This window comes from Centruroides sculpturatus, unplaced genomic scaffold, assembly GCF_000671375.1.
Source record: "Centruroides sculpturatus isolate CEXI.00-Female unplaced genomic scaffold, Cexi_2.0 scaffold212, whole genome shotgun sequence".
Taxonomy (NCBI): Eukaryota; Metazoa; Arthropoda; class Arachnida; order Scorpiones; family Buthidae; genus Centruroides; species Centruroides sculpturatus.
In genome coordinates this window covers 260,992-282,186 of record NW_019384356.1, presented here as the reverse complement: position 1 = coordinate 282,186, position 21,195 = coordinate 260,992, and the positions used below count along the sequence as shown (strand labels likewise).

The window sequence follows — 21,195 nt, the reverse complement described above, 5'->3', positions numbered from 1 at the left end:
GTTAGTTTTTTAAGTTCCTTATAATTTTAATTGCTAAATTTATTCGTTATCTTAAGATCTATTGGCTGATTCCCACTTAAAAAAAAAATTAATTTATTTTAGAATTTTGATCTAATTCTTTGGAAGTTTCTTGTATTTTATTAATATTTGATACACATTAACAAAGTATTAATTCAAATTTGTATAAATTAAATTAGATAAAATTTAATGAAGTGTTGCTACTAGTGATGGTTTCAGTTAAACAGTTTTATTAATTTAATTCGCATTAATTTATTAAAGTGGCAATCAAAAATGATTGCCACTTTAATAAATTATTTTTAATCAATCAGTTTCCTACTTAATTTACGAAAATAATTAAGTTTAAACGATTCATTAAACGGTTAATTATAATTATCCAGTATAAAAACACGGCAAAATCTTATAACTTGAATACGATTAAGTAACAAAAGATGATTTCATTTAAATTAGTTAATTTTAAACATGATTTCTGTAGACACAAATGTTCTTTTTAAATGTATTCATTTCCTAATCAATACAGCTTAAAAAATAAATTTTTAAAGCATTGTATTTACGTACAGATGTACTGTACGTTCTTTATAAAATATTTGCGTGTGTTAAAGGCCTAACGGTTAAAAATTAATATAAAAAAAAGTTCTGGTTTTTAATACTATAGTTTCTATTGATTTTCTGGATGGATCCAATCCGGAAATGCGTCATTATATTAAAAGAAATAATAACGCATTTCCGGAAGCAGATCAGCTATTATAGTAGGCTTGTGTAGTAGGCTTTTACAATGAGTAAAATTCGTTCCGGAAATTGGGGAGAGAAAGGAAAAATCCATTATACTTCTACAAGAGATAACGAAAAAAACCATAGAGATAATACCTGTTTTTGAATTTCCGATACAGTTTTAATTCATGTCCATATCAAGCATTCAATTTATTTATTTTTTAATGGAGTAACTCTGTGTTACGATGCTCATAAAACAGATTTGATTTAAGAAGATGGCGAATTTTTCTATAATTTAATTGTTTTAACGGAGCAGTTTAGTTTTTAAAGCCAGGAGTAGCGACCTTTAACCTTTTCCATACTTAAAAAATGATATTTATAAATCTAATTGAATGATAACTCCGATGTTCAAGAAGCGTAAATCATGAAGAAAAGTTTGTTTTATATATAAGGAATCTGTCATATATTTTATATTTCTAAAAAAAATATAAGATATACAGTGTACAGAAAAAGGAGAAGACAATTAAAATCCTATTATCTTCTATTACATTTTGCTTGGTCTTCTTGTAATCTCTATCCACTGGAGATGTATCTAAAGATCCTCTGTTGTAATCCAGTTTTATCTTCTTTGTGGTATACGTTATAGTGGGGTATATATTCTGTTATTAGGGTTATTTCGACGTTATTTACTGACTTCATTTTTTAAATTTTATCAAGTAGTAGTCGACGTTCTTACGAAGAATTTCCTTTCAGCTAAAATGAATCGTCCTTCATCCCTCTTCCTGAATTATTCATATTTTATTGCCATAAGTGAGCGGTGGCTTTCTATTATTTCATAAGCTTTAATTCTGGTATGTCTTTGAACTTGTATTGGATTGAAAACATGATTTATTATTGTGCAGTTTTGAATTTTATTACGTACTACGTCTCCTCTCCCGAAAACGTTAGGTCCACAGCCAAAATATTCGAAAAGCTTCACTTGTTACAGAACTGTTTTAAAATGCGTGACGTGTTCCGAATTGGTTCCTTCTGTACGTGATAATTCCATTTTTTTAAAAATTTCTTGACGTAACACAATAGATGTACTGCTATTTGAAATTCTTTTCTTGTTATTATCCAAGAATATTTACTTGTATGCGTGGTGTCAGCGTAATTATTATGTAACGTGATGCTTCCGTGTATTTTTCGTCTCGAATTTATTTATTTATAATTATATAAATGGTTAAGAGTAGCTGTATGAAGAGGCAGCTTGTCGAACGGCACAATTTATTGATTTCCAGTCTGAAACTTCTGTTGCCAGTTTTATCGCTATTGAGTTGTTTTTTTTTATAGATTTATATAATACTAATACTACTTTATTTGAGATTTCATCATTTGCCACAAATTCTAAATGCTTATTTCTGTTCATTTGCTCAGATGTGTATTTTTATAAATCGAGAAGTGCTGTATGAGTGTTTGTTGTACTGTATTTTTCGACCGCTGCTTTCAAAGTAAAAAAGCTGAGTGCATTGAACTTATCCCTGCGAAATTCTTTCTCCACTTTTACAAAATGATGATTTTAATAATATTTGCTAATATTTTTAGCCGATAACGAGATTAGGTAACACTACAGTTTACATAATTCTTAAAATTATCATTTAATTATTTTTGAAAATTGTGATTATTACAATTTTGTAAGAGTTTAATGGATTACATTTTCATATTATTTATGGAATTCAGTACAGTCGTAGGCTTAAATGCATGGGGTCCGCAGAGGGAGGCAAGTGCCCCACCGTGGGACAGTGTAAGATTGTTTGAGAAAAGATGTTTTTTGTATTGATGCAATGTTGTATTCTACAAGTATAATATGCTTATGAAACCTCCAAAATTAAATAATTTATTGATGAAATTATTTTGTCTCCAACTCACCCTGGGAAATTTTCTGTGGATGCCCATGCCTAAATGATGATAAAAAAAAAATTAATTTGTATAACTATTCAATACATGGAATATCGAGAAATCAAATCTGTAAAACGGAATAATAAAATGGTCGATAAATTCATTTTCTAATAAAGGAACAATTCTGAAAAATCAATAAATGTCATAACGATAAAAATATCAAAAATTCTGACAGCAAATTTTTTTCTGCACGCGTATTAAATTGATTACAATCTGACAGTTGCCATTTGTAATTTTTGCATATCGCCTTCGGGACATGTTAATATATAATTCACTCGGCGGCGCGTTATCCTATGGGCAGAAAGAGCGATTGCCTGGGGCCCCAAACCAATCTTTTATAATGAAATCTTTCCCAAAAAAAAAGTTCTCCCGAAGAAAAATGTTTGAACTCAACACTGCGTGCGAGGGCCTGTAATTCAAATTTTCCTGGGCCTCACGAAGCTATAAAGCGCCACTGAATCCACTAGAAACCTATTTGAAACATAAATGCTCCGTAAAAATATTTCGCCATCGTGTCTTTTGCATATAAAACGTATAATAATTTATTCTAGTATTTTATTTTTAAAATTCCAGGTAGATAATTTGGCAATTAGGTTGAGTAAATCGTGGAAAAAATACAAGTAGCCTATGTATACAGTATATAAATAGAGAATATAATGATTTTCACATTTGACATTTAAACAATAAGCGGATAAAGTATCATTTTTACGAAAAAAAAAGTCGATATTTTGGTTTGTAGCATTACATAAAGTATTTTGAACACACGGTTTCCTGTATGCGTGATGAATTTCACATATTTACAACACTGAAAAACAATTTAATTACATAAAACTTTACGTCAGAAAAACGTTAACGAAGCTTACAAAACCAGAACAGTATTTTTTTCTGGCATTAAAAATCGTTTCCTTGACATCAAATGGCATAAAATTTAAATGACACCGCATTAAAAATATGGCAACGTTTGTCGTTTATTGATTTTTCCAAAAGACCCGACGGTAAGGAAAAAAATGTTAAGAGATAATCCCAATGTAAGATGTAGTAAAATTTGCATGGAGAATTAACCAAATCTTTTGATAATATATTGAAAAAAAAACCTATGCATTTATATGTACAGTACTGGACAGATCATAGCTATGTATAGAAAAGCTATCTTACCTCTCATTATTAATGCAATCATTTCCGGGATGTTTTGCATATCTCATTATTCAAAATTTATGATGCTTTACGTCACGCGGAGAGATAAATATTCACATTTTTCTTAACAATTCTTTTCGTTTAACAAATATAAACACCAGGAAAAGGCGATTTTTAAATTGCTCGTCTCTGTATTTAAAATATAAAAAAAAATATATATATATTTATATATAATTTACAATATAATATATTTAAAGCTTGTTATACAATCGACCGTGGATCAAATTTCCGAAGAGAAATAATTATTGTATAAAGTAAATTTAGGGAGTAATCGAAGAGGTAAATTCTCTTATTGTTTATTGTGCCCTTGAATTCCTACAAGGAAATATCCTTGCTTTTCTTTTCTCGTTAATTCCGATAACATCTTACAGTTATTAAATTAATCAAGCAATATTTAATGAGCCAGAACGTGTTCTGAAAGTAGAATATCGATTATTCGGTTGATTCGTTACAGGATTTATTGGAAAATTTTTGAAAAATTGCGCGCTGTCGTACTAAATTTTGTTAACTTTTGTACAAAATAAAACTTTGAAATTAAATGCGGAAGACTCTCGATTATCCGGGATGCCAAAAATGCTTGTAGACAAGTCATTAAGTTCATGGCTCATCCGCTTTTTTTGCGGTTCAGAAGGAGGAGAAGGGGATAAACTGATGAAGTGTCCGGTTTAACTTATTAGGATTAACTACGTGAGGTAGTGTTCCCTGCTTTCTTCTGTTCACTCTTTTTTTTATTTTTACTTATTTTTTAAAAATTTATCTATTTTGTTTACTGGGTACTGAATTAACCGGGATGACATTTTCCCCATTCATCTGAATAACCGGGAGTCTACAACTTAATTTATTATAATTTATCAAATTGACTTAAAATGTCAGGATTATTACTTTCCCGGCTGTTATATATAACAGAGGAAAAATATGGCGACCCGGAAAAAATGACCCTTCCATATTTTTACATATTTGGACTCGGGGGACTTAGAAACGTCCAGAAATCCCCCCAAAATCGGGGTTTTTTCTGTACGTGTGGATGTCTGGGGGACACGATTTTGTTCACCCTCTTTAAAGCTTAAGCTCGAGTGCTTTTTGTCGAAAATTTCTGAAATTTTGCATGGAGATTTGTTTATTATGCGGATTGGAGCTATGAAATTTTGGTGGTTAAAGGTCGAGGGGTGGGCAGATAAAAGGGATCGTATCTTCAATACGGTCGGACTTAATGACGATTTTACTCGTTATTAGCATTTACAACTTTTTACAAAACCAATCCCTACCCTCAAAATTAAGCTTTTTGCCATTTTATAATAGTTATAAAATTTTTTTAAAATAAAATATCATATTTTTAAGAGATGGCGCCAGTAAATGTTGTCGGGAAAGTTAAGCAACTCGTTGCTTGATATTTTTTTTATATATATTAAATAACGTATCAACAGTTGGAATGAATGTTTGTAGAATAATAATAAAAAGTGTGTATGTGGAATGATAGAACAATTCTTGTATGCAATTTATTAAATCTTGTACATATTTATTATAACAATTAGTTTAATAAACTGATTACACTCAATTAAATATATTTATTAATTTTTAACAATCCAGTAATATGATGTTTTTATATGTTTTCAATATTATCATTGTTTATTATACACAAGTCTCTACTTTTAAATTAAAAAAATAAAAATAAAATTTATAGATAAACTTTTGTTAAAAAGGGAAAACATTTACAGTACAGTGTATAACACATACACAACACAACACAGTCGTAATGAACTTCATTTCAATATAATTAATTCATTTTATTATTCCATAAAATGTAATATAAGATGTAATGTGTAGGATAATAATAATAAAATTTTGAACTGAAAATTTTGTAAAAGTTACATTTTTAAAAGGTGCAAGTAGAATACAGTAAATATATATATATTTTATAAGGATTTGCATAATAATGAGTAAGCAGAGATAATAGAGATTTGTATAGAAAATAGTGATCATATTGAAGACCTACAAAAACATGATATTACTAGATTGTTAAAACTTAATAAATATATTTAATTTAGTATAATCAATTTACTAAAATAATTGCTATGATAAAACATATACAGGATTTAATAAATTGCATGTAAGAATTCTCCCATCATTCAACACACACAACAGTTTTTCCTGGAAACATTTGTTTAATTTTATGAAAAAATTGTGTGACGTTTACTGTACTAACAGAAGAGTTTGTTTATATTTTTTAAAAATTTAACTCTTCCTACAGGCATAATAATCATAAAACCTGCATAAACTGTAATCATGTGGTATCTAATATTTTTTTTATCCATTTATGTATTTAGTTTAATCGCTTAAAAATAATTCTACATTTGTTATCTACCTATACAATTTGCTAATAAATGACATTTCAAATGATTGCTTAGAGGTCAACTGTATTTTATTTCTATAGTAGAAAGTTTAAGGTCAAGTAAATATTGATATCTATTGGATTTTAGCTTAGCTGAATCGTTGCTTGTTTGAATGTAATTGTATAGTGAGATCAAGATAAGGGTTGAAAAAATATATCTAAAGTAAATTAATGATAATATGAATAATTCTTGATACTTGCACGTTATCTTTCTACATTAATAAATCATATGAACTATTGGAATGATTTCTAATGTAAGAAATTTAGTGGTAAATGGGTAATCAGTAACTCCTATTAAATTTCTGTTCGGAGTGAATAGTAATTTCTTAATCGAAATTACATAAATAATTTTAAACTGCCTATTCTGTAATAATTTCTATGTAAATAACCCGCAGGAGAATCGAATGAATAATTCAATAAACTTCATTTAAAATAACTTTAAAAAAAATCCTTCGTTCAATTTTATAACTTTTTCGCGTAAACCAAACTGTAAAATGTGAACTTTGTATCGTTTATTGTACACGCAATTACAGTACCGTACATAGAGGATAAAGTTTAGAAATCGATGCTGTAAATGTGCGTATAGTAATTAGAATTGGCATTGTGTTTAATTTTATTATTAAATGTTTACTTTTCCAGCTGTTATATAATAGAGGGAAAGTCAGGCAATCGGTCAAAAAAATGACCTCCAACATTTTCACTTTTTTTGGACTTCGGAACGTCGAGAAATACGAAAAAAAAATTCGGGGTTTTTCCTATATGCCAATGTGTTTAAGGGGCACGATTTTGTTCATTCACTTTGAAGCTTAATAACTCGTGTGCCTTCTGTCGAAAACTTCTGAAATTTTGCAGGGTGGTTTATGTATCTAGCAATTTTCAGGAAAATCGGACCACTGGTTCGGGATATATGGCCCCTTTAATATCTTCCGAACCAATCTGAAGACTTAAAGGTAATGGTACCGGTAGCAATTATTAATTTAAGGAAGAAAATCAAAAAAGAATGCCGGGAAAGTCTAGCAGCAACGTTGCCAGCTTTTTTTGTTTAAGATTTAGCTCACAGAAACGTATTAGAAATTAAATTAAATTTAATTTCTAATACGTTTCTGAGGGAAAAACGAGAAAATAAATCAGAAAATGTAATTGCTTATAGGCTATAATACCGACGTTGACGTATTATTTTATCAGTTTATAGCCTATTACAGTATATTATGCCTATTATCGATAATGTTTATAGAGTAAAGACAGAAGTATAATAATTAATAATATTTATGGACTATTATCATGGTTCAGCATTTCGCAACTAGTTATTAAAATAATGGAATTTTTCGGTGATAATGTAGTTATAATAACTGCCAAGGAAAAAGCCATGGACGCAGTTTTTAGTATTTACACAACTTTATATAATTGGTATTTTGTAATTTATTACGTATAAGAGAGATTTTTATCTGAAGAGAAACTAATTTATAACAGCGCCATTCGTCTCAGCTTCTGCTGTTTACAACTATTTCGTTTGAACGTGTAATTAAATGCCTCTGTTTCCATTTAAAATCAGTAATTACGTGTCGTCAGATAAGTTAAAACGATACTAACACACACTTTAGCAATGTGACTATTCGATAGATTGCGTTTATTTTGATTCGATCTTTAGTTTAGAATCTAATTGACGCAGTCACAACACAAACTGCAAACAATAAAATTGTTAATATTATCGTAATGAGTAAAAATACGTGGAAAAATATGGCTCGCCGGTGGTCGAGTGGATAAAACCACCGAACACTGGTCGTGGGTTCGTGCCTTACCAACGAGATGGCGCGTGGAGTTTTCTTGGTTTTCTTCACGTTTGTAACATCTAAATAGGGGGCCAATTTTCCATAAAAAGTCGTCCCGGGTGGTATCCCCTCAGTAAATCGCCCACTTGTCGCGTTGCCCTATACAAACAATTCAAACTTGTAGAAATATTCGCAATTATAATTAACAACTGGAAACGCTACCTGTCTAAAACAGACTTTCTTCTATAAACCTGCCTAAACGGAAAACCAGTTTCGTAACGGAACGTTCTATTATGAAAAATACTACTCTAAGCGGGAAGCCTGTCTAACGCGGAAGCAGAAGACTTGGAAACGAATTGCATGTGATATAACCTGAGTAAAGAGGAATTTTTTCGGTTTAACAGCTGATAAATTCTAAATCATAGTTAATGCTGTAACTTGCGGGCTGAAATCATGGGTAACTTCACCCTTTTAGCCAAAATAGTACTTTCATTGTCTAGAAAGAAGCTCTTGACAATACAACACCGCTGTTACTCCTCAACCCTCAAGTTAGTTAATTAATTAATTAAAACACAACCTTCTACAAAACGAAAAATTCTGGCCTACCATCGCGTTCCGTGTTAAACAGGTTTTACTGTTGTGTGAAATTTTTATATACAACTTTTCTATGATTAACGAGCTGAATTTTTTGTTAACTATTCTGATGCAGTTTAAACTAATCGATGTGTCACCAGCACCCTTATTAATTATGTCGTTTTACTGTTGAAGACGGTCATCAATTAACATCTGTTAAGAATAATGTCTAAAAGATTTGAAGGTTTCAAAGGGAGGATTCTGTAAAATCTATACATTCATCATTTATTAAATGTCTTAATATTTCAAAATTATAAATACATGGAATTATTATGAGAAAGTCAATAGATTTTTCCCCTTCTTAGTGTGGACTAAGTTTATGAAAAATATTATTCGGATTCGAAGTTGTTTAACTACTGGGTCACGACCTTCTGAGGTTCATGAACTGTTCTTGGTAACGTTAAGGTCATCTAATATTGTTTAAAGTGGGTGTCAATTAAACAGTTAGGAAACACTATTCTAAAGATTCATAGTTTAAAGGTTTCAACGAAGAAATCCTGAAAAAAAGATTTTTTTTTCAGGATTTCTTCGTTATTATACCGTATATAACAGAGAGAAACTATGACGATCGCTCAAAAATTGACCCCCTCCAAGATTTTTACATTTTTTAACTCGAGGGACCTCGAAACGTCGAGTAATGGAAGAAAAAATGTGGGTGTTTTCTGTATGGATGTTCGTATGTGGGGGGCACGATTTTGTTTGTTTACCCACTTTGAAGCTTAATAACTCCCGTGCCTTTTATCGGAAATTTTTGAAAATTTTCGCGGAGGTTTGTGTATCAGGGGCATTGATACTGTTAAATTTTGGTGGTTAAAGGTCGAGGATGTGGGGAGATAGAGGCGGTCACGTGTCACCTCTCGAGAGAGGTCGGACTTAATGACAATTTTACTCGTTATTAGCATTTACAATGTTCTATAAAACCTGTCCCTATCTTCAAAATTAAGCTTTTTGCCATTTTATAATATAAAGTTTTTAAAATAAAATATCATAACAGATGGCACCACACACAATTTTAACTTTTGCCAGTAAAGTTACCTAACTGGATTTTTAATTTGTGCTTCTGTCTTCCATAATCTTTGAACTTTTTAATGCCACGAATAACAATTTTGTAATTAAAGCCGAGAAAATTTTAATGCAAAACTTTTGAACAATTTATTCTAAGAGTTAATATATTTAAACTCCCTTCGGGATGGGTAAGTTCTCTGGATAATTTAATAACTTGTATAGGATATAATTTACTAATATTTGAATTATTCATTTAGGCGATGATAATATCGACAAATGTAATTATTGTCTATCAAATTCCCTAAATTTCATTATTAATTTAGATATAGATTTAGTTGAATATAATTTCACATAAAGTTTATATCTAGTCAAAGTGATTTGAACTAAATAAGAATTCATAATTTCAAATTAATTGTAATTAAATTCTAAATAATAATTACAATTATTTGTTTATGGATTTTTTTATTGAAGAATTACTGTATTATATTTTTTTGTCTATGAATTCTCTTCTTGTATAAATTAACATTGGAAAGATGGGAAAATTATTGTTGTGTAATTATACTTTATTTAAATAACAGCTTACAAGAATGATATACAATTAAATTACAAGCTACACCTTATTATATTGTGACGAATGATTAAAGGTGTAACATATACAATAATTTTTAATGGTATTTATTTTAAAGAACCTATGATATCAGCCCATTAAACTTAATGGGTACCATAGAGTTTACAGAGCCCATTATGTGTAAAGGGTTATGTACGTGAAAGAGCTTAAGGTTCTGTTCTTGTGTGATGTTACGTGAAAGAATTTCATTGAACTACAAAGACTTTATAATTCAATTATATACTGTACAAAGGAGTTTCATGAGAGAGCTTGACTTTCCATTGCGAAAACCTTGTATGAAAGAATTTCATTGTAAGTTTCAATGAAACGATGATTTGCTAGATTTATAGTGTCAATAACGTAATACAGTATACATCAATAGAAACGAATAGTCATGTTGTTTGTTATGAGTCCTGAAGCGGTTTAGGTCCAAAAAAATTAATTTGTTCTCAGTTTAATCATCTTTAACTAATTACTATCGATATTCGGTTTCTTTCCGCTCTGTGGACACTAAGGAGAGGGTCTTCTTCTTATCAAGCCGATTTTGGGTTCGGCCAGATCCACAAGGAACGTTCCCATGAAAAATTCCTGGGGTTTTTTTCGATCCGTCCGGATTCGATACCAGATCCCCCAGAGTGATAGGTTGCCATCTTAACCGCTCGTTTGAATGAGGGGAATGTGCTAGATTCAGTTTGGTTTGGTTTGGTTTTATTCGTATATGGCAACGAAACATGGGCGATCTGTCGAGGGACTCTATGGGAAACTGGCTCCTGTTTAGGTGTTACTATCGTGAAGAAAACCCGGAAACCTGGCCAGGCTCGAACCCACGACCAACTACCGGTGCTCAGTAATGAACTGAACACTGGTGGTTAGTCGTGGGTTTATCCACTTAGAAATCCCCTCATTCACAGCGGTTCCTAGAAGACCCCGTGCCCACCAGTGGCTATCTCCCATTCAGACTATAATCCCTACCGATATATCGCTTAATGTTCATTATTTTAAGTAATGTTTCCATATAATTCGCTTAGGTAATTATCTAAAAGCATAGCAATTTAACTAGATGGTAATTATTTCTAAATGACTATTACTTTCCTTCACGAAGGGGCCGATTTTCCTCCTTTCTGACCTTCAATATGTAATGTTTCGATTATTATGTGTTGTAGAGTATTAAGACGATTGTTTTCGTGTTAATGAGATGTTTTTCTTATAATATACGAAATAGAATGTATTTTTATTACATTTATAAATAATATTTCTTATAAAACGAATATAAACTTACATAACTTTGATGGACGCCATTTTTGAAAATATGAGATGTTCGTCTGGTTGGGAACGTAAGTTTACGTCAATTTGACGTCACCTTTTCATTTTTACAACGAGCAAATCTAAAAGGTGACGTCAAATTGACGTAAACTTACGATCCTAACCAGACGATATCTATTATGGCGCATTTAAAAAATATTTTTTTTTACAAATCAATCGAATAATGTATATTCGCCCAGTCATAATTTCATCATTTCTACTGTATAATTTTTAAAATGAAATTACAATGCCTAAACTAGGCTTCTTCTACATTGTGTTTCGGCCGCCATTTTGAAACAAGATGGCGGCTAACTGAATTTAGAATGATTATACGAAATAAAGACATTTTGGCTGTATTGCACAATATTTAAAAGTTAAAATTCGACAAATAATTAAACCATTTATATCCTAGAGATCAAACAAGACAATAAAATTATTATAAATATAAACTAATGCTGTTTAACTTTTAAATAATGGTTCTAAATGACAATTTTCAGTTTAGTTCAGAATATGCTTTCACACAAATTTAACACCTAAATGGGGACTAATTTCTCCATAGAAAATCCTCCTGGGAGGCATTCCCCTTGGCAGATCATCTACATGTTGCATTTCTATACACAAACAGTACACTGTTTTTAAAATATATTAAACTTTTCCTAGAAGTCAAGAGCCCTTAATTTGTTAATTAGTTTCCAAGTGGTTGGAAGATTAATTAGCATTTTTCAGCTATTTGTGATTTTAAGCTAAGCTAAGTATCTTCAAAGATACTTAATGAACTAAAGATTTTTGACTTCTATACAAAGATATGTTATCTTTTAATTTATTCAAGGAATCTAAGAAAAGTTGATATAAATTTTTATAGGTCATTTGTAAACATCATTTATTTTATATACAGTGTACTATATCATCAGCCATGCTTGTCACGGAACTAACCTTCAGTTTATTATTTTAGTTTGTCAGTTTATTTTAACTTATTATTTATTTGTTTAGTGAAGATTGTTTTTGTTTTTGAGTATGATATAATCTCACCAAATGTTTTTCCTCTCTGTTTAAAGATGTGATACTAATTCATAAATTAGAAATAATCATAGGTATAAAGTAGGATTTCAGGTGCATCTGTTTCTTTAATGTCTCCAGATAATTATGAAAAATTGCAGTAAAGTTAATTTGCTCCATGTTGACTTCCTGAAAAAAAACACACCTCACTTCCTTTACACATATTTCATCTTCCTGTTTTCTTTGTGTGACTCACACAGCTGTTATGCATTTAATATTTGTTTTATATATTTTCTTTAACTTATTCAGTAATTGTTAATAGCAATTTTAAATTCAAATGTATTAGAAATTTTGTCTTATATATGTACTAATTTGTCATATAAAATGCATTTTCAGAATGAAATGAAAAATTAANTATCTGAATTAGTCAAACTAAATTTTAAAATTAAATATTATCTATAAATTATTTTTTTAGTTTAATATTGATGATTTATTTTTATTTATATTCTGTATATAAAATATACATGGCAATATCCAATGAGCAGAATAAGTCACCTCCCACATTAATGAGGTGACTTATTCTGCTCATTGGATATTGCCATAGTATTAAATATTAATTGGTCGTTTCTTCTCATTAATGTGGGAAGAAACGACCAATTAATATTTAATACTCAGAAATGTAAATAATATCATATTATAGAGTTTTAGAAAATAAAAAAAATTATAAGAATAAATTTAATAAAGAAAATAATAATTATTATTTCATTATAACTATAATAAATATTTTAATCCTGCTGTTTTTAATCTTAAGCACTACTATCAAGGTTATAAGTGGAAACAACGGTTATGATAGATGATATATGATATATCGAGTGTCATTGAAATATTATATATTTAAGGATAATTATAAGTTTATATCTATTTTCATTTTGTAAATTTCTGAAATAATATAATTTTTGTACGGATAATTTATAGAAATGTTTATCAAAACAGTTGAATAATCTGTAAATTTGTTAAAATTAATCAATGCTAAAATTATGCTTATCATCAATAAATCTATTTTTCTCATTTTTATCAGGAAAATAAATTAAATCATTCATAAAAATTTTCTGGATGATTAATAAATAAACTATAAATATGGATTAATTTTTGTTTATTTAAATATTTAAATTTTCTTTTATTGCATAAGTAATTTCTGTTGTGGGCAAAATTTTGTGGGCGTGTAGTATTTACTTGTACTTAAACTCTACCAAAGCTGCAGGACCCAGTATTCAGGCATTCTTGAGAAACTCACGATTAAAGTTTTTCTAAAACTATTAATATCTATGCAGAAACATCACTCTGGTGTTCGTGGTGTGGTGTGATTAGTTAAGGAATTGCATGAAGAGCATTAATATGCTGGTTTGATTCTCATATATTTTTTTTTACATTTATAATTTAATCTTATTGTTATTAAATTTGTTATATACAGTTTTTAATGTCATCAAAAATTTACTTTTTTTATTTTGATTACTCCATATTTAGAAAGTACATATAACATTATAATCACATTTTGTATTGTTTAATGTAACGTAGGTTTTTACCATATAATATACATATCAATACATTTATATTACATTTTATATGTAAGGATAGGAAGATATAATAAGAAACTCAACACTATCTGTACTCTGTCCAGCAAAAAATATATTATATATACTGTACTGTATATAATATTTTAGTAGGTAGACATGCCTATTCTAATCAGGAAAGAAAACTTGACAATTCTTTCTACCTGGATGCTTCAATTTTACCAGAGAGGTAAGGGCACAGCTAGAGTCCCTTTGATGTAGAAAGGGAAGTGATCAAAGTTGACTCAGGATTAAATATCCCAATGTTCTTTAGTAATATGTTTGTTTTTGCTTTCCTGAAGCTGAGTGAAATAACTCTAAAAGTACTTGTAAACTACATAGTTGTTATTTATATATACTCCATTAAAACATTTCCCACATACACAAAGTAAGGGAAAGATTAGCAATATGAGCAAGCTTTATTTTGCCTAATTAAAATAAAACAGTCGGAATATGAAGTACACCTTGAAAATAGTTGTAAAATTAAAAAATCTGTAAATTAAGGTAAATTTACAGTTAATCAAAAAGCTATTAAAAATTTTCAACAAATTTGAACTCTAATAACCACTTCACACTAACACTTACCTCATTTCCATAACTTCTACATTAAAGTTATTTGAAAGTTACCAAAAGATATCGAAGACAACCACTTCTCACTAACAGGAAACTGTTAGTGTGAAGTGGTTACCAGAGTTCAAATTTCTTAGGACATTTTCATGCATATTTTGAAGACATTCAATTATTGCCATTTTATTTTATCACTATTACTTACATAATTAAAAAAATGCCAATAAATACTGTTTAATGATTATTTGTTTTAAACAATTATATGCTTTTCTGGTTACTTTTATTTTTAAAACTTTGTAGTTAATCAAAAAGAAATGATGAAAAATTATTTAGCAAAAACTAGTTTTTAAAAAATTACCTCTTTAGAAAACTATATAAACTTCTTCATAAGAACAGGCAGTTAATGAAAATGTATATCTAAATGTTTCCTTACCAAACTTAAAGAGTCATTATGAAAGCTATCTTCATTTTTCTTGAGTTCATTTCCAAAAGATGAGTCTTTTCAGTTTTTGATCATGTATAAATTTATATTTCATAATTTACTGTGTTTTAGGTCATTTAAATTTAAAACATTTTGACACTTAAGTGCAAAAATAATAAATTTTCAATAATTCTTGTTCTTATCTTTAAGCTTTGTTGTGCATCTTGTTGTGCATCTTTATATGTTTGTTTTCAAAGGATGACTGCTAGATATTGATTAATATCACACTAAGAACACCTAATTTAACTTAAAAACAAGCAAAACTCAAGTGAGTGGTGCTCTTGCTGGTTTATAGATTGAGTTAGGTGTTCTTAATGTTTGTTTTCCATTGATTATCTTTTAATTAATTCATTTGACATATACCAAGTATTTTATTGAATAAAGTTGAAGGTCTGTGTTAATCATCATTAAAATCTCTCTCTCTCTCTCTCTCTCTCTAACACACATTTTTTAAACATTTGAAAAATAATACNTATCATCGGCCATACTTGTCACGGAACTAACCTTCAGTTTATTATTTTAGTTTGTCAGTTTATTTTAACTTATTATTTATTTGTTTAGTGAAGATTGTTTTTGTTTTTGAGTATGATATAATCTCACCAAATGTTTTTCCTCTCTGTTTAAAGATGTGATACTAATTCATAAATTAGAAATAATCACAGGTATAAAGTAGGATTTCAGGTGCATCTGTTTCTTTAATGTCTCCAGATAATTATGAAAAATTGCAGTAAAGTTAATTTGCTCCATGTTGACTTCCTGAAAAAAAAACACACCTCACTTCCTTTACACATATTTCATCTTCCTGTTTTCTTTGTGTGACTCACACAGCTGTTATGCATTTAATATTTGTTTTATATATTTTCTTTAACTTATTCAGTAATTGTTAATAGCAATTTTAAATTCAAATGTATTAGAAATTTTGTCTTATATATGTACTAATTTGTCATATAAAATGCATTTTCAGAATGAAATGAAAAATTAAAATCACTCAACTCTAGAATCAATTTGTTGTAATTACATTTAATGCAATAAATCTATGACTTTATAAACAATCTTCTTTTTAATTCTTTCAATTACTATTTTAAAAAAGTATTACGGAAGAATATATTTATCTATACATCCTGCGTTAAGGTATAAAGAAACAAAAATAACATCACATAGATAAGGGATGGAAAATTTTATGAACTTTAAATCTGGTAGAGAAAACATGGTGGATATGAAAAAAAAAGAGAAGTTTCCATGCCAATTAAGAATTTTTACCTTTTTGTATGTATTTATGTGATGTGTACATGTATGTTTGAGCATTTAAACTTGTAATTTATTGATTCTGCTATATATATTAATTAATTAAAGCATCAAAACTCAAACTAAAATTATAGAAATAATAGTTTATTTCTTAAAATAAAATATTTTTTGATAGTATAGAACATTTAATCCTTAAATATTCTATGCATATTAAATATTTTCATATTAAATGAGAAAGATATAAGACTTTGTTTAAAATATAGAAGTAAGCAATGATAAAACTTGTTTAATATTTGTAATTTCAATTTTTATGCTTGATTAATTATTCACAAATGGTTTCAATAGATTTGGATGTTACATTATACCTACTCACGGTCATTCAGAATGTAGATTTTAGATGGACTTTCATGATTCAAAAATAAGTAGCATTAACTGAAAATTTGCCTACTGAATTTTTAATGTTTATAACTAAAAATCTGCATCAATATTTAAATATTTTCAAAATGTATTGCATCTGTGGAGTCTCCTTGAAAATTCAAATTATATTTTTAGATTAGTTATCTTTCTGACATAACAACAGTTCAAACAGTTTAAATTTAGCTTCAACTAGATTTTAAATATGTTTTGTATATTCAAATATAATAAATCTATACAATTTTAAAGTTGAATTATTACAAAATATAAACTTAAATATAACTAAAAGTCTAAACTGTTTAAAGAATTGTATTAGAAATTTTTTAATAAGCAATTCTTTAAAGTTACTAAAAAAATTTATTTTAATTGAAACTAATTTATTAAAATTAGGTGAAAATTAATTAAAGCAATTTGATTTGTTTTTTTTTTAATAAATAATTGCTTGATTGTACATTTATTTATATTTTATAAGGTTTATTTAAAAACCCTTCTAATTTAAAATTTTTTAATATGAATGAATATTATGGTGTGAATGTATTATTGCTTAATTTAGAGTAAAAATAATAGAATTCTAAATTTATAATACAAATTTTCCAAGAAAATTTATAATTTTAAAGTTTAAATGTTAAAACATAATGTTCAGATTAGAAAAAAATGGGAAAACTAAATTGTTTCTGTTAAAGTTGAAAATTAGAAAAATATTTTTAGTTGTTTGTTGAAGAAGATTTGAGGAGAAAACCATTTATGTAAGATCAAAAGGAATCAAACTTTCACTACGTCTGTATCTAATAATAAATCTCATAAACTGGTAAAGTGAATAAATGAGATCTTCCAGCAGAAATATGTTATTTATAAAATGTTTTGGCTAACTGGACAGCCATCCTCAGGATTAAATATCCCAATGTTCTTTAGTAATATGTTTGTTTTCTATACACAAACAGTACACTGTTTTTAAAATATATTAAACTTTTCCTAGAAGTCAAGAGCCCTTAATTTGTTAATTAGTTTCCAAGTGGTTGGAAGATTAATTAGCATTTTTCAGCTATTTGTGATTTTAAGCTAAGCTAAGTATCTTCAAAGATACTTAATGAACTAAAGATTTTTGACTTCTATACAAAGATATGTTATCTTTTAATTTATTCAAGGAATCTAAGAAAAGTTGATATAAATTTTTATAGGTCATTTGTAAACATCATTTATTTTATATACAGTGTACTATATCATCAGCCATGCTTGTCACGGAACTAACCTTCAGTTTATTATTTTAGTTTGTCAGTTTATTTTAACTTATTATTTATTTGTTTAGTGAAGATTGTTTTTGTTTTTGAGTATGATATAATCTCACCAAATGTTTTTCCTCTCTGTTTAAAGATGTGATACTAATTCATAAATTAGAAATAATCACAGGTATAAAGTAGGATTTCAGGTGCATCTGTTTCTTTAATGTCTCCAGATAATTATGAAAAATTGCAGTAAAGTTAATTTGCTCCATGTTGACTTCCTGAAAAAAAACACACCTCACTTCCTTTACACATATTTCATCTTCCTGTTTTCTTTGTGTGACTCACACAGCTGTTATGCATTTAATATTTGTTTTATATATTTTCTTTAACTTATTCAGTAATTGTTAATAGCAATTTTAAATTCAAATGTATTAGAAATTTTGTCTTATATATGTACTAATTTGTCATATAAAATGCATTTTCAGAATGAAATGAAAAATTAAAATCACTCAACTCTAGAATCAATTTGTTGTAATTACATTTAATGCAATAAATCTATGACTTTATAAACAATCTTCTTTTTAATTCTTTCAATTACTATTTTAAAAAAGTATTACGGAAGAATATATTTATCTATACATCCTGCGTTAAGGTATAAAGAAACAAAAATAACATCACATAGATAAGGGATGGAAAATTTTATGAACTTTAAATCTGGTAGAGAAAACATGGTGGATATGAAAAAAAAAGAGAAGTTTCCATGCCAATTAAGAATTTTTACCTTTTTGTATGTATTTATGTGATGTGTACATGTATGTTTGAGCATTTAAACTTGTAATTTATTGATTCTGCTATATATATTAATTAATTAAAGCATCAAAACTCAAACTAAAATTATAGAAATAATAGTTTATTTCTTAAAATAAAATATTTTTTGATAGTATAGAACATTTAATCCTTAAATATTCTATGCATATTAAATATTTTCATATTAAATGAGAAAGATATAAGACTTTGTTTAAAATATAGAAGTAAGCAATGATAAAACTTGTTTAATATTTGTAATTTCAATTTTTATGCTTGATTAATTATTCACAAATGGTTTCAATAGATTTGGATGTTACATTATACCTACTCACGGTCATTCAGAATGTAGATTTTAGATGGACTTTCATGATTCAAAAATAAGTAGCATTAACTGAAAATTTGCCTACTGAATTTTTAATGTTTATAACTAAAAATCTGCATCAATATTTAAATATTTTCAAAATGTATTGCATCTGTAGAATCTCCTTGAAAATTCAAATTATATTTTTAGATTAGTTATCTTTCTGACATAACAACAGTTCAAACAGTTTAAATTTAGCTTCAACTAGATTTTAAATATGTTTTGTATATTCAAATATAATAAATCTATACAATTTTAAAGTTGAATTATTACAAAATATAAACTTAAATATAACTAAAAGTCTAAACTGTTTAAAGAATTGTATTAGAAATTTTTTAATAAGCAATTCTTTAAAGTTACTAAAAAAATTTATTTTAATTGAAACTAATTTATTAAAATTAGGTGAAAATTAATTAAAGCAATTTGATTTGTTTTTTTTTTAATAAATAATTGCTTGATTGTACATTTATTTATATTTTATAAGGTTTATTTAAAAACCCTTCTAATTTAAAATTTTTTAATATGAATGAATATTATGGTGTGAATGTATTATTGCTTAATTTAGAGTAAAAATAATAGAATTCTAAATTTATAATACAAATTTTCCAAGAAAATTTATAATTTTAAAGTTTAAATGTTAAAACATAATGTTCAGATTAGAAAAAAATGGGAAAACTAAATTGTTTCTGTTAAAGTTGAAAATTAGAAAAATATTTTTAGTTGTTTGTTGAAGAAGATTTGAGGAGAAAACCATTTATGTAAGATCAAAAGGAATCAAACTTTCACTACGTCTGTATCTAATAATAAATCTCATAAACTGGTAAAGTGAATAAATGAGATCTTCCAGCAGAAATATTTTATTTATAAAATGTTTTGGCTAACTGGACAGCCATCCTCAGGATTAAATATCCCAATGTTCTTTAGTAATATGTTTGTTTTTGCTTTCCTGAAGCTGAGTGAAATAACTCTAAAAGTACTTGTAAACTACATAGTTGTTATTTATATATACTCCATTAAAACATTTCCTACATACACAAAGTAAGGGAAAGATTAGCAATATGAGCAAGCTTTATTTTACCTAATTAAAATAAAACAGTCGGAATATGAAGTACACCTTGAAAATAGTTGTAAAATTAAAAAATCTGTAAATTAAGGTAAATTTACAGTTAATCAAAAAGCTATTAAAAATTTTCAACAAATTTGAACTCTAATAACCACTTCACACTAACACTTACCTCATTTCCATAACTTCTACATTAAAGTTATTTGAAAGTTACCAAAAGATATCGAAGACAACCACTTCTCACTAACAGGAAACTGTTAGTGTGAAGTGGTTACCAGAGTTCAAATTTCTTAGGACATTTTCATGCATATTTTGAAGACATTCAATTATTGCCATTTTATTTTATCACTATTACTTACATAATTAAAAAAATGCCAATAAATACTGTTTAATGATTATTTGTTTTAAACAATTATATGCTTTTCTGGTTACTTTCATTTTTAAAACTTTGTAGTTAATCAAAAAGAAATGATGAAAAATTATTTAGCAAAAACTAGTTTTTAAAAAATTACCTCTTTAGAAAACTATATAAACTTCTTCATAAGAACAGGCAGTTAATGAAAATGTATATCTAAATGTTTCCTTACCAAACTTAAAGAGTCATTATGAAAGCTATCTTCATTTTTCTTGAGTTCATTTCCAAAAGATGAGTCTTTTCAGTTTTTGATCATGTATAAATTTATATTTCATAATTTACTGTGTTTTAGGTCATTTAAATTTAAAACATTTTGACACTTAAGTGCAAAAATAGTAAATTTTCGATAATTCTTGTTCTTATCTTTAAGCTTTGTTGTGCATCTTGTTGTGCATCTTTATATGTTTGTTTTCAAAGGATGACTGCTAGATATTGATTAATATCACA

General features: G+C 27.7%; 1 protein-coding gene and 1 long non-coding RNA gene across 2 annotated transcripts in view; one reads left to right on the top strand and one right to left on the bottom strand.

The window, feature by feature from the left end:
* Positions 1-21,195, top strand: part of LOC111639743 (TBC1 domain family member 1-like) — a 90,741-nt gene that overhangs the window by 26,970 nt on the left and 42,576 nt on the right. The window lies entirely within an intron of this gene.
* Positions 861-11,609, bottom strand: LOC111639593. Its single transcript, XR_002759109.1, has 3 exons — positions 11,544-11,609; positions 3,823-3,990; positions 861-2,666 (listed from the first exon to the last, which is right to left on the bottom strand). It is a non-coding gene; the product is annotated as an uncharacterized LOC111639593 (long non-coding RNA).